This window comes from Lissotriton helveticus, chromosome 7 (genome assembly GCF_964261635.1).
Source record: "Lissotriton helveticus chromosome 7, aLisHel1.1, whole genome shotgun sequence".
Lineage (NCBI taxonomy): Eukaryota > Metazoa > Chordata > Amphibia > Caudata > Salamandridae > Lissotriton > Lissotriton helveticus.
Window position 1 is genome coordinate 1,592,934,944 of NC_136068.1, and position 15,366 is coordinate 1,592,950,309.

At 42.8% G+C, this 15,366-nt stretch overlaps 1 protein-coding gene across 1 annotated transcript in view; it reads left to right on the forward strand.

Annotated features, from left to right (window-relative positions):
* Positions 1–7,999: 7,999 nt before the first annotated feature.
* Positions 8,000–15,366, forward strand: part of PPFIA3 (PPFI scaffold protein A3) — a 963,828-nt gene continuing 956,461 nt past the window's right edge. Inside the window, exons 1-2 of the mRNA XM_078655169.1 lie at positions 8,000–8,087; positions 8,187–8,253. The gene's annotated coding sequence lies outside the window, so the exon portion shown is untranslated. The remainder of the gene's footprint in view (positions 8,088–8,186; positions 8,254–15,366) is intronic.

Genomic DNA, 15,366 nt, shown 5'->3' on the forward strand with positions numbered 1-15,366 from the left:
AGGAGCAGTAGCCCGAGGCTGCAATATGCTTGGCGGTACCGCCACGGTCCCGCCAAGCATATTATGAGTTTTAGGGCCCCCATTGTGCCTCAAACATATGTGTATGCGCAAGGGGGCATAACATGTGCCTCCCTGTGTGCATGCACATAGGTTCCCGCATGGCATGGACTATCGAGTAAAAGCCTTGCAGGAACCTTGTAGTGCGGTCCCATCGCGATGCATTTTTGAATGGCACCGCCGCCTTTAAAAGAGGCACCGCCATGGGACCGCTACGCTGCCCGTGTGCCAGACTACAAAAAAATCGTAATCGGCCAGGCCGGCGCAAGCTTTGGCGGAGTAGTGGCGCAGCTGTTTGTACTGCCGCACCACCGCACCGACAAACTCCTAATCCGGGCCTAAGTGTCAAAGGTTATGGTTACAGTTAGTTTTGCAAACCAATTTTGAACCATATTCTAGAGTAGATGGGGGAGAAAAATCACCAATCCGAGTTCCAGGCAGGGTTTAGGAGCGGAATTAGCAAAGTATACCATATGTTACGCTTCACCTGTCTCTTTTGGAAGACTGTGATGATAAATAGGGGACGACTTTTTGTCGCATTTGTTGATCTACACGCAGCCTTCGACCTAGTACCAAGGGCTATGCTTTAGAAAATATAGGATAGGATAGGGTGGGCATTCCACCAAATTTACTGGCTATTCTGGTAAGGTTGCACGAGGAGAACTATGCCCGAGTAAGGCGGGGGGATAGGGGGCAGCTCACCCCACCCTCAAGTATCTGGAAGGGAGTCAGACAAGGATGCGTACTGGCCCCCACCCTGTTCTCCCATAAATGATGTTGTGAGTAGGCTGGGCAGGGATGATGTTATACTCCCAGGGTGGGGGGTCAGGAGAGTGCCTGCTCTACTTTTTGCAGACAACACTCTCCTGATTTCCAAATCACTACGAGGTCTGCAACAATTGAAGGATGACTTTAACATTTTTTGTCTAGAGCAGGGATTAGAATTTAACAGTGCAAAAACTAAATTTATGGTTTTTAACCCCCGCTAGAACTCAATCTTACAGCTGTAGACTCTGACACAACCCCAATAGAGCAGGTATCACATTTTTATTGTTTAGGGCTAAGGCTAATCCCAGGCCTAGATTGGGGGCATCTTTATACCGAGCTGAGATCTGGGGCTATCTTAACTGTAGCACCCTCTTTCACGCAGAGAATAGGTTTATTAGGCACCTATTTGTGTTCCCAAAGAGCACTCCATTGGTTCCAATACACTTCGATTTGGCATTCAAGAACATTTCTTGTAAGGTTGATCCTCGCCTATTACTGTATTGGCATAGGATTTAGACCTCATCTGCCTAGGATGCTTATAGACACACCCTCAAATATATTTTTGTCCTTCCGGGCATCCAGCAGATACCGTGGCTCTTGCACATTATGGCCTTGTTTAGGAAGTTGGGTCTGGGAAGTTTCTGGGAAGCACCGGCGACCCTCACTCCTGGGTCCAAAATGTTAATTAAATCTACCTATTGGCAGATGGTACATCAAAAGGTGATAGGTATCAGTAGAGGCACTTTGACTCTGGATTTGCTGGAGTATAAGTTGTTGCCCAGTTATGAGGATACGATCGGTGAGATCACTCCCGCTCTGGCAAGGAAATTGTTCTTATAATTTAGATACCGGTCTTTACCCATTATGGCCTTTCGTGCTCGGTAGGCAAATGCGATCAATCGGAGCACAGAATGCCCTGCATGTAAGGGGCCCAGAGAAGATTTATCCCACTTTTTATTCTTCTGTCCAGCGAATGATTCCCAGGGGAGAAAATGGTTATTACCCCTGTGTAGATCTTTTGGTATTAGGAGTTACGTGGTTGCCACCAGGCTCTTCTGATTTGACACCTCTAGGCTGGTGGTGTTTGCGGTTGCAAGATACCTCCAGGCAGCCTGGGTATGGTGGCCCATGTGTGTTTGTTCACTGATGTCAGTACATCCGAGGAGAAGCATTTAGGGGGGCTGGAGGTCTCCAAATGCGTACGGCCAGACGTGCCTCAGCCCAGGGGATTGGAAAACAGATTATCATGTTCTTTTCCATAAATTGTGTTTTAGCTATTGTTTTAGTTGTCTTAAATACAGCTTCAATCCTAAAATCTTTTGAGCTTCTAAATCTGCTTTATTCAGTATGTTGCTTGACAATTTGCTCTATGCACTTTAATTCTCTGGCGATAACTAACATATCTGGGTTCCCTCCTATTGGTCCACAGAACCACTCACAGACCCACATACAACCTATCATACGCCCACTCGCACACCCACTCCCATACCCATTCGAAGACCCATAAAAGTACTTACACAACCACTCACTTATCCATAGAGCCACTCACACACCCACTCACGGACCCTGATCTTACAACCAGTCACCCACACAGCTACTGACACACCCAGTTTTTAACCAATACAGCCAATCGCACACCCACTCACTCCCCTATACAGCCTCTCAACAGAGCCACTCACTCATACAACCACTCGCACACTCACTCACACAAACACTTATGTACCCATTCACACATCCATATAACCACTCACCATTCACACATCCATATAACCACTCACACATCCAATCACTCATCCAACCAATTCCACTGCCAGACACTCTTCTATTACAGCCTCTCACGCACCGACTCACTTAACCAAGCACTCTCTCACCCATACAACCACTTATACACAAAGTCCCTCACTCATACAGCCATTCAGACACCCACTTACTCACCCATACAGTCACAGGCACACCCACTCACCTACTCACACAGCCACTCACACAGCCACTAACAGGCCTAAAAAAATCCACTCTCAATGTCGAGTGAGATTTTGAGCAGGTTGAGCTATTTTTAGGTCTCGCCTGAGGCAGCGCATGCGCTGCTCTGCGAGACGTTTAGTTAGGGCTTTTAAAAGTGCTGCCACACGGCCTAGCGCTTGCCTGCATACGCGCAGCTGCCAGCTTTCAGCGCCCTCGCCTCTCTTTCATTCACGCGCACCACTTGCGTGTGGTTTTTTTTGACGCATTCTCGCGCGCACAACTCCCGGGCTTGTTGCTCGCGCTTCTTGTATTTTTTTACTTGTGGGTGACTCTTCATGTGCAGCAAAATGAGATCTGTCAAACATTGGCTGGAAAATGCAACCAAAAAGCTTATTAGCACCCCAATCTGCACACGCAGCATCTGCTCCTGCGCTCAGCAGACAGCCGTCCTAGGGCACCTTATTCCTTCGTGTAGCAGCCTCAGCAAACTAAGTACTGCAGGCCACTCATCTGCCTCCCTCCCTTACGTATATTACAGCGGAGACAGAACTCGAGCCATGGAACCACCTGTCACCGTATCCCAGCAGGTAGTAAATGTATGGGACACCTTCTGTTCAATGTGCTTGTGAAAGATTATTCATGGCGGAAGACAAATCAGAGAGGATCTTTCAAAGAATTGTTCACTTCATAGAACGTGTAATGAATGGTTGAAATGCATGCATTTTTAACTCATTTAAAAATACGTCTTTCGTTTCTAAGGAGGCAGCTCCACGCGTTCTACTTTTCCACGAACTCTACCTATTCATTCACTGCCCATGTTCCCCAGAACAACTTCCCTTGTCACAGAAACTCCTCTATATATGACAGGGGTCCTGGCTCTGTTCTTCCCAAGCACTCTTTCAGTCTTCGTGCTCTTCTGACTCCCATTATCTCATCCTTCTTGCTTCTTCCAAACCACTGTCCATCTGTACTGCTTATATATCAATGCTCCTTCGCCTTTCTAAGTCTCTCCCTTTGTCAACCAATCTCCCGTTCACCATTCCTTCATTCACAGACACCCTGTGGGCTCTTGTAATCTATACTTTCGCTTTCTCTCGTAGATGTTCTCTTACAAGTTTTTCACTTAGTATGTTTTTCAACAAATCTCTCCTGTTTCCCTATCACAATCATTCTCCTTATTTCTGACTATTTCTTTCTCGCCATTTCTCACACTTGCCAGTAGCATTTACATATTATCCTTTCTACCAGTGCTCCCTCTTTACATTTAACACACCACATTTAGAGCCAGATGTACTAAGCTTTTTTGAGATAGCAAACAGCTCAATTTGCAGTATTAGGCTGTTTGCTACCGCTAAAAAAACAAGCATTGGCATTGCCAATAGGTCACGCTTTTGGGACCTTATAAGTATTTAGTTATGCAGCACAATATCCTTGGTGCAACAACATCAACTGTTGCATGGTTAAACACTTATAAGGTCCCAAAGGCGAGACCTATTTGCTATGCCAATGCGTGTACTGACCGTGCTGGCAAGTTATTTTAAACTGGAAGGAACAGATATTTTGCTCATTCAGAAAGTGAATGAGCATTAAAGACACCTTTAAATATTTTTCGTCTGGACACGTTTGCTGTCTGTTCAAGGACGGAGGTCAAATTCCCGTTTGTCTTTTTACTAATTGTTGCTTATGTGTTCATTGAAAATGTGTTTTACTTTTCTTTCCCTTATTATAGTTGGTGCTTTCTGTCAAGTGAGTTATCTGACATTGTGAAACAAAAGAAACTGTAAAATATCAGTTTTTCTTGTAATAGGACATTTAAACATCTTGTAAATGAATAGCTCAGTTATTTCAAAATATATTATGAATTTCTTTTTGTAATTCAGAAGTGTGATGCAAACAAAGTTTACATAGGAGCAAAACCAATCACAACACTTGACTTGGTGATGTGCAAATGACAAATATTTGCAGAAACTGGATTTCCAGGCATTGTACTCTATATAGCTTTAAAATCACATGTCAATGGGGAGTTCTGTGGGAATTTCAGTGTAAAATATGCTGATTGCAAATTCCAGTGTGCTGCTACTTTATGCTTTCGTTATGTATTTATTAAAAGCCGCAGTTTTTAAACCCGAGTTTAGAAATGATCCTGCCCCTGCACTAATGACAATGCGGTTAATGAACTGAGGCAAGTCGACGGTCATGTGTATCTTATATGTGGCTAGATTTGTATTATATATGAAGCAAAAGTTTAGTCTTTAAACTAAACAAGAGTTTTCTGTACAGCACACTCACGGGCTATAAGAAACGTCTAGACGAACTTAATAAAGAACAAAATGAATTCAAAGATAATCTAGCGCAATCTAAGGCCCAGAAACTGCAAAAATATTTGAAACGTTGGTCCTACCTGAAAACCTATCCATATGCCAATCCGGATTATGTAACTCCTATTTTTTTTTTTAACATCGTTTTTATTGCAGAACCAATTCTTACATATATCATACACTTTAAAGCACTTTACCTTCTATGAACAGTATTAATTATTTGCTCAGGTGATCCGTCTACACAGCCCTTGGGCCCACAACCCGGAGGTCGGGCGGCGTCAAACAATTGTTCACCCATCTCAACAGCCCCATAGCATTTAAAATCCGCGTGCAATTATGTCTGCAATCTGCTGTTACATTTTCCGCCCCCTCCCCCCCCCTAATTATGTACCTCCTAGTAGCAACGATTATAACTCCGATACCTCTGTTGACTCTAACAATAGCGGTTCCAGCTCAGGAAGTACAGGCAAAAAAATAGAGGCAGAGGAAGGGGCCGGGGTAGAGGCCAACAAAATTTTCAGGCATGGCAACCTTACCACCAACAACAAGGTGGTGGTATGTTTCCACCAAACGCTTTTCAACCCCCTTTTCCACCAATGATGGGATGGAATCCACCTTTTTCCCAACACCCGCAATATTACCAAAATATGTACTCAATGCCTTTTTTAGGCAGGGGACGAGGGGGAAGGGGGAGACAAAAAGGTTCCAACCAAGTACACTGGGAACAATCAGAAACGGTGGGGGACAATACACGGAGAAAAACAGCGGAACAGAGAGCAGGTCCAAGCAACATGAGACCCTAGTGACCAATTTATTATCACTAACACTGAGTCCAGCTGAAAATTCCGTCTTGGAAAAAGGTTTGGGGTTTATACCCACCCCCCGCCTTGACAAATTTAGATTGCACTGTGAATTGAATGATTTTTTCCGAAAATTGAGGTTAAAAAGTTTTTTTGAAAACCAAAACTCGGAGATTCCTCCAAGTAATGTGAGTGACACCAGTTTTAAGTTAAAGTCTAATTTTACTCCCCCGCCACACACTATACCTCCGGAAATTCTGGCTTTTGAAAAAGCAGGCTTCCATGAGGTAGAGGCGATGGAAGATCCAAATCCTTACAAAAACCTAATAACTGCAGAATGCCAAGTTATTCAATCACTTAAAACCAACAGCAAAATAGTGATTAAAAGCGCAGGCAAAGGGGGTGGCATAGTGGTCCAGAATGCGGAGGATTATGACCGGGAATGTAAAAGATTACTCAATAACAATTACACAGTATTGAGAGAGGATGCTTCAGTTATGCTTCGTGATGATATTTGTGAACTAGTGACAACAGCTGAAAGAGACGGCTTGATCACTAAACGTGAGGCAGACTTTCTGATGACATCTGAGGGGAAAGTGCCTTATTTCTATACTTTGCCTAAAACTCACAGACGAAAACATATTATAAACCCACTTCAAAAAACAACCTTTTGCTTTTTTCGAGCTTTCATCCTCGACCGCTGAGGGATAATCTCCCCTTCGGCCAACATCTTCGGATTAGGAGGAACTGCAGTGAGTTGCCTGTTTTTAAGGCACAGGCAGATGACTTGACCACTAAATTACAATTGAGAGGTTACCCAAACAAAATACTAAAGAAAAGTTTCAAAAGAGCAAAGAATCAGAACAGGGATGCACTTTTGGATTCCTACCCTAGAGAGAAGGAAGTTGAAGTCCCTTTAACATGTGTAACCACATACAATCCAGTGTCCAACGCAGTTAGCCGATGTATTAACAAACATTGGAGCATGCTGACGAGTACCAAACATGAATGGGGGAAACCTCTGTTTTCCTACCGACGAACTAGGAGTTTGAAAGACTCACTAGTACATACTCGCCCTAGAAACCCACGGATTTTGAGTGAACCAACAATTTTAAATGCTTGGGGTTTACCTGCAGTGAGTGGACACTACCCGTGCGGCAGTTGCAGTGTGTGCCATTTGACTTACCACACAAAAATATTAAACATTGAACCTGGGAAACAATGGGTTCAACGCAGTCACACTAATTGCAACACTGGCAATGTGGTATATCTAATAGTCTGCCCGTGTGGATTGCAATATGTGGGAATGGCGCGAAGAAGGATCAAACTGCGCATCTGCGAACATCGCAGTAGTATCCGCTGTCAGAGAATTACCACTAAATGAACAAACCATTTCTTAGAGAAAAAGCATACACCCAATGAAATCAGGTGGACTATTATAGAACATCTAACCAATAGTACACAGGCAGTTTTGTTCGAAAAAGAGCAGAGATGGATCTACCGTCTTTCTAGCCATCGTTCAGGCCTGAATGATGACATACCCTGGGGTTCTGTAATGAGACATTAAAAGTCCCTAGTCAGTCTATGACTGATAAGGTATTCTCTACCCAATTCTGATCCTAGTTGTTATTTAAGACAACCTATTGCCCCTTACTAACGGGTGGGTTAAGTAACATTTTTTTTCAAATGACATTATGCACATTAGGACTCCCTTTATGAAAAACCAACATGGGCTAGATTCTAGCGTGAGTCTATGCACTATGGTGCTTAATGCTGTCTTTTTGTTATTTGCCTGACTGACAATGAAGCTATAAAGTTTTTGTTTCTCAACACACAAAAAAAAGGGTAAAGAACGCATACAGGACATTGATAGGAATAACTTGGTTTGGTGCGCTTCTCACATTTGTATGCAGTTGTGTATTGCCCAATTATGCGAGTTTGCTAGCGTATTGCCAATTTTGGCTTTTATCGAGTTTGTTTTGTAGTTTAATACTACGTAGCTCGCTGCAATTTACCACTGTCCCTTTAATTCCGGGCTCACATGATGACGCCACTCTGCTTTTGCGTCACGTGACCGGAACCGGCATGGAATTTGGTGAGCTTGCCTGCGCGTTGTTTGTATCATCCGCGCCACGGAAGTGCTATTGAAATAGGTAGACTACGGGGAGACGCTGGCTTGCAAGTAAGGAGGAGACTGCCTTGGGACAGTATTAATATGCCTGATCCCCTCCAGTATAGACAAGCTTTTAAAATTATATCTTTTCTCCTTTACTTTGTTCAGGTAGAGCACTGCGTGAAGAATACCCCTGCCGTTTGAGCCCATGTTACTCGGACTCTGTCTGTTTAAAGTGAGTCCCTTCCTTACTTTCTGTACAATTTCTCGGGCCACTATCCTCCAGTCTGATTTTTACAATCTTATTTGTTAGGGCATGCACAATATATTTCTAAACTGGACATCGGAAATTATAGATAATCTTCGATGTAACCTAGATTGATGAGACAAGACAATAATATCGGGAATTACCGATTTGCGCTTTTTAAACACAGAGAGTGCATGGTGCTTTGTCTTACTCAAACCCAAGTCCGGAATAGGAGGGATACACAGTCATAATAATTCTTAAACGGCATGTTCATGTTTGAAAAGGTTTTTTGTTTGCCACAAGGGTGTTTGGGAAAACAGTTGATAATTCATTGACAAAATGTTTATATACTAATGGAACGTGAGTTCTCCAGGGGACTGTGTAGTGTTGCTTGTTTATTACTGTTTTCTCTCTTTTCAACAGATTATGGGCCCTAGATAATTCTAGGAGAGCCCCCACGGGCATTTTCCGTGAGTAACACTGGTTTTGTTATCACATCCTCACGGTAGGGTGCACCTTAGCGTGGGCATACCGCCGATGGATCAATGTATAGGTCCTGAAGAATGCTTGGCGAATTTTTCCTTATTTAAGCAGAAACATGTTGACCACTATTACCTAGGACACAGGGTTTCGAACTAATGAACCCGAAATGGTCCACTTTTCACTTGCTTTTAACAGATGCTGTTTGACCATGTATTAAAATGAATATAGGTTACAACCAGCTATCTTTTTAACTCACTCACTTTAGCACTTTTTCTTGTTACTTTTTGCACATAGAAAAAAAACAGCTCCGCTGTAATACAGGTGTAGTAGCATACTGGGGTGACATTTTGTTGCCCTAGTAGAACCCAATGAAGAAGCATGTCACCGACCAGGTCGGTGAGTGAGGGTTCTTTTTTATAAAAGAATGTTTTTTTCTTCCTGTTTATATAATTAAAAAAAACATTATTTTCACCCTATCAGTTTCTTGGTGGCTATTGGTTTGGGATCATATATTTATGATCTTGTAGTATTTATCGTCACTCTTCTGTTGTTGTTTAATAATTTTCTGTACAGCAGACATGCTGAAATTGCGTATTTGATGGTACTCTCATATGTGATCAAGAAGAAGAAAATGGCATCTCCGTGAATTAAAATACTTGCCCAGGATCACACATTTTGAAACCAGTTTAAGGGTCAAGAGCATTATAATTAGGTTGAGTAGATTAATCATGTCACTAGACTTGCAGGTCTAGTAACATTTTTAGGATTTTTTGAGGCCTAACTAAGTCACCCACACAGCTACCCAGACACCTACTTACACACTCACACACCCTGTACAGTCGCTTAGACACCCACTCACACAAGAATACACACAGTGACTCACATAAACTATGTTAAATAAAGGAATCGCTCATTAGTAGTACTCAAAGTATACAAATTTAACTTTTGTGGTACCTTAGTCTATATGTTTAACAGACAAAAACTTTTAGAAAGCACTCACAGTCACTGGATGATATAATCAGTGATGTCATTTGAGATGTCATCAGTGATGTCAATGATCATGTCTTGAGCGATGGATTATGTGTGGTCATAAGCAGTGCATTGCGGGGCGTAAGCTATAGTTAGCTCAGGTAATTGCAACTGTTGAATTTCACTGGTTTGGTTCGAGTGAAATTTTGACATATTGGTAACATCCCTGTAACATCATTTTTTTTCCTCAGTGATTTTATATATATCTTGTTTTATTCGGGGACCCTACAAAGAATAATTGCCATCTGAGTGCTGACAACACATTCTGCAGTGATGCAAGCCTAAATTATTGGCCTTGTTCTGGCCACACTACCCAATTCCTGTCTTACTCGGGCAATCCACCCGGTGACTGTTTAGCTTACTCATACGGTCCTCAATACATTCATCTGTATAGTCTCTCGTATTTCTTTTCTATTTTGTAGGAACCCTTCACCCTACTTGAAATTAGGTAATTTATGGAGAGAAGTAAAACAATGCAGGGGCCCGGGAAGGCCGAGATATCCATGCCAGTAGGTACACAAGACACTTACTTGTAGAGGTCGTTATTTGCAAAGAGCCAAGACAATCCTGGGCATGTCGAGATGAAAAGTATATCAAGAAACGGTAGATAGCACTCAAAGCCTGAGAGGTTACTTTAAGGCTCACCATTTAGTGCCCAGTTGAATCCGGAAAATGTTTTCAACTGGAGGCCAATAATTTAGTTCTGCACTGCTGTGGAATGTGTGCCTGGTTCTCAAATGGCAATTATTCTTTGTAGGGTGCCTAAATCTACACCCGTAGAGTAGACATACATGTATAGTAATAGACGTACGACCACAATTCTAACGAGCCACTCCATTTTAAGGAGATAAAAATGGCTGAAGACTCCTAGCATAAAAAACAAGTGCAATCTATCCTGGTAAGGCCATAGATAGCTTGGGCGAAATACATTGGCCTTTCGCCAGAGGAGTTTGTAAATAAGACAATTGCTACACAAATAGGACACTTGCAAGGAAGAATTTAGAAAAGTTGAGTAATGTTTGCCTTCATCCTGCTGGATTTTAATTGAACTACCTCCCGGTGTATTCTAGACAAATTACAATGATAAATTCCCACCTCGTTTTAAAAATTTAGGTGGATGTTACTTGAGACACGACTACTATTGCAAAACAGAAACATCTACTTTTGATAAACTCATCATAATTTAATACCGTTTTCTAAACGTTTATTTAATATTTTATTATATGTAACGCTTTGATTTTTTTTTTGTGTGACTTTTTTGTCTGGGGTAATAAAATGAAAAATGTTTGCAAAAGAAATGTGTTCAGATTAAATCTGTTTTCCAGTCATAAATGGTATTCTAACTGTTGAGAAATTATGCTGTGCTATTCTTTCCATATAGAGAACCCTTTCTCATGTATTCTAAATGAATGGAAGTAGCTTATCGTATGGTGCATGTGTTGTGCAGCCTGGGAAGCATTCGGATTCCAATTGGTCCCAATGTGTAGAAAGCCCTCAGGCTTTGGTCATTTGGATGATCCACTAAGACAGTGTACTGTTTGGTAGACAGTCAGTAGACTCTGGTTACAATGGGGAGTTCCACAGTAGTAAAATCTGACAGATTGTTGTACAGTTTGACACTGATTGGATTACAGTTGATGGGGTTCTTTTGCTATAGTGGCAGCAATCCATTTCAATATGCGAAATTTACTGCTACTAAAAGTTTTACTTGATATTCTTTGATCGTGGTCAGAGTTTACTTTTGGCCAGCTTTTTCTCCCGTTCCCTATCAGTTTGGGAGATAAGGGGGCATAATAAACATGTGTCTGGAAAACTAACTAACTTGATTGAACCTTGAGAGAATATAGAGTGTATTGAGTTCTTAGCACTTAACAGTTTGACTTTGTAGTGAACTCGGCTGGTTTACCAACCCATATCTTAACATCTATCAGTTGCTATTGGGATGTTTCAGTGTCCTGATGGACCCTGACAGTTCACAGGTAGGGCTATTGAAGGAAAGTGACTTTAATAGTTCACATCACAAAATCTACCATGGTGGAAGATTATTTATTTTACTGCAGTGCCTGTGCCTAAAGCGCCAAAGGCAAATATGTAGAGCTGACTTTGGTAGGCAGTGTGAAAAGTAACTGGGGGCCAATTCAGAGCAGCCATTGAAAAATACAGGGTGCAACTGGACATTTGCTGTAAATGGTCACTGATACCTTGTTGCTGAAAACTATCAGATGCAAACTTCAACGCATAGTGTCATCAGAGATGGTTATTTCATCCAGGGGTGACTGGTGGGCACGGCTTCTCCTATCCCTCCCTTACTCACACCTGGTTCATAGCTTTCTCCAAGCTTTACATGCCAGGCCACCTCCCACCCAATTATTAGAAATAAAATCCGAAAGGGCGTTAGAGGTAGTCCTCTTAAAGACTTCCAAATCCTCCAAGAAAAACTTTTCTAAGGTTGCCCCAGCGTTCTTCATCTCATTTCTGTAAGCTCGAGAAAATACATTACTGTCTCTTTTGCTACTGCAATCCTGCTTAACCCAAGTGGCTCCATGTTGATCAGCTAAATTCAAATTCTACTTAACGACTTTGGCTGGCTAAATCTAAACAGAAGAGCTCTTGAAAGATTGTGACCTAATTCCCAATCACAGGTTACACCTTCTTGAAACTAGCACTATTATCACACTATTCATTACCTGTCTTTGTGGAAAAAGGCTAGTTCTTAATCATGAATTTCCGCAAATTACAACAGGTCTCTTATGCATCACCAAGGAAGTCAGTAGCTTCTGAATCGATGTAGCTCATTGTGCCTTTTCCACCAACCTATGAAAGGAACCTCATGGTGTTCTTTTAAAATCATATTCAAATTGACTCCATTTGATAAAGCTCTGTACATGCAACCACACCATCTGGCAATGGCCAATCCATTGTTTGACAAACCATTGCTGCTTAAAATCGGGAAACATCCTTTACAACGCAACTTTTACCACGCAGTGCCTTTACGACGCAATCATTACAACGCATGTCATTACAACGCATTGCGCTGGGGGGCGCTCTAGGATAGGGAATAGATTTAATTTACTATCCAACACCTTCCCTACTATCCACGAGGAATAGTAAATTAAACTATTCACTAGCCAGCACCCCAAAGCGCTATGCGTTGTAACAGCATGCGTTGTAAAAACTGCGTCGTAACAGCATGCGTGGTAAAAGCATGCGTTGTAATGTCATACAACCCTTAAAATCAACATGGCCATTGTGAAAACTTCATAGATTTATTCACATTCAGAAATCAAGAAAATAATCAGCCAGGGTAGAGTTTGCATAGCAGCGCTACGCGAACCTCTGTGAAGTGGCAAAAAAACTCCGCAGCGCTACGTGGAGTTCCGCGAGCATGCAAAGTTGCTTTTTCTGCATGCTTGTGAGAGGTTTCTGATGTTCTGCAACGCGGATTGCATGTTCGGGAGGAAATTTCGCACAAACTTCACCATGCGGTCGCCAATGGGCGCTGCCATCTTGTCTTCCTACTCTTTGTATGGTTCTGGGGCCTGTTCTTGAATCCTCTCGAATCTTTTCAAACCCTTTGTTTCTAAAACTTTTTTCTGATTTTGTAATTGTTTTTATTATCTAGGCCTCTCTCTACCTAAGTGTATATTTTGCGTTTTATTTCTATTTTTATTGCGTTTTTGTACTGTTTTTCTATTACATGCTCTTTTTAAATTTTTATTTTTTTACTTCCCTACTTTTATTTTTACTTCTACATTTTCTTTTCCGTCTCCCCCCCCTCAGAACCATGGCTAAGGGTAGTGCAACCGGGAGCCGCCTTCCTTGCGGAAGATGGTGCCCAGAATGGGTGCTGACCCAGGCCTTCTTTTCAGAGATGTAGGTGGCCGCCCTAGTTTTGTTTGTGCAGTTCCACCTCCCCTTAACCTTGGCGGCAGGCCTGGTTCTGGCTATGGGATTAAGGAGCGTCACCGCCAGTTGGCGAGGGTGTGCTGGCCAGTGTTTCGCTGCTCTGAGGTCCGGCGCACCCACAACCAGCTGACTCACCAGTGGTCTGACATCCTGGACCGGGAGCAAGACCTGCTAAGTGTTGAGATCGTGGGGCTTGGTGAGTAGCTAATTATATTACTATTGTGTGTTCTGTTCTGTTCTGTGTTATTGCGAATATGATTTTTTTTCCTAAATAGCAAGAATGCTATTTACGTTTAAAAATCATAAATTATGTTACGCAACCGGAGATAACGATACCGGTGCTCTTCTCCGAGCTAGAGCGCTATGGAGCGCATTCAGGGTATAAAATTAACTGGCATAAATCGGTCCTCTATGACCCTAGTGGTAGGAAGCAGTGGACAAATCTGCCAGACAGGCTGGCGACGATAGTAGAAGGGTTCGTCTATCTTGGGGTTTTTGTGACGAAGGATAGAAAAATCTCGTGCGATAGAAATGTTAGGCGGATAATACGCAACTTTGTGGAGGACGCGACTAGATGGAGGTTACTGCCTCTGACGCTCTTAGGTCGCGCGGCCATGTTCAAAATGGTGACGCTACCTAAACTTCTATATGCGTTCCAGAACGAATATTACCCCCTTCCAAGACGAGTATTCTTAGACATAAATTCAGAACTCCGGACCTATCTGTGGTTAGGTAAACAGCCTAGAGTAGCACTGTCGACCCTGCAGATGCACCAATATAGCGGAGGGATCTCTCTCCCGGATGTTGAGGCCTACTACTGGGCGGAACATTTGATAATGATTAACAACTGGGCTCACGCCTCTGCTACTCACCCTACATATGCCCTGGAAAGGAGTGTTATGGGTAACCGTCCATATACTTATTATTTGTATGGGGGTACGGGGAGGAGCCGATTATTGCCGGCCACTAGACTGACGTTGGTACTGTGGCACAGAGCGACCAGGACTATAGGGTGGGAAAAAAAGCTTACAAGACAGACACCACTGTGGCATTGTGTTTGGCAGAAGGAGCTGAATAAATTGAAGGGTTTTAAGAAATGGGACGATATAGGTATATCTACGATAGGGGACGTGACTGTTAGAGGGGTTCTGAAATCTTTCTCGGTTTTGAGGGTAGAATTTGGATTGCTTCCCACGCAATATTTAAAGTATGCTCAGCTGAGGCACGCATGGTAAGCGGAAGAGATATCGGAAGACACCGTACCTGAATATGCTCCCCTGGAGGGTAGGTTGCTTCAGGAGCACATACCAGAAAGGGTGGTTTCACTCACATATCGGACTATAATGAACAACATGCCGGACGGCCTAGCAACTCTTAGAACTAAATGGGAGCGAGAGGTAGGTGAGATGGACTTGGTGGACTGGGACACTGTGCTCATGCATCCGAGAGCGGTAGCCATTAAGTCCCGGTTGCGACTTATCCAATTTAATGTACTGCATCGAACCTATTTTGACAGGGTGCGGCTACACAAAATGGGGAAGATAGGAGATACGAACTGCCTCCGGTGTGGCCAGGAGGGAGGGGATTTTTCCATGTAATCTGGTCCTGTCCAACGATTCAAATGTATTGGGGGGAGATCCTGAAAGAACTGATGGCGGTATTAGAAGCGCCTCTGCCAAGAGA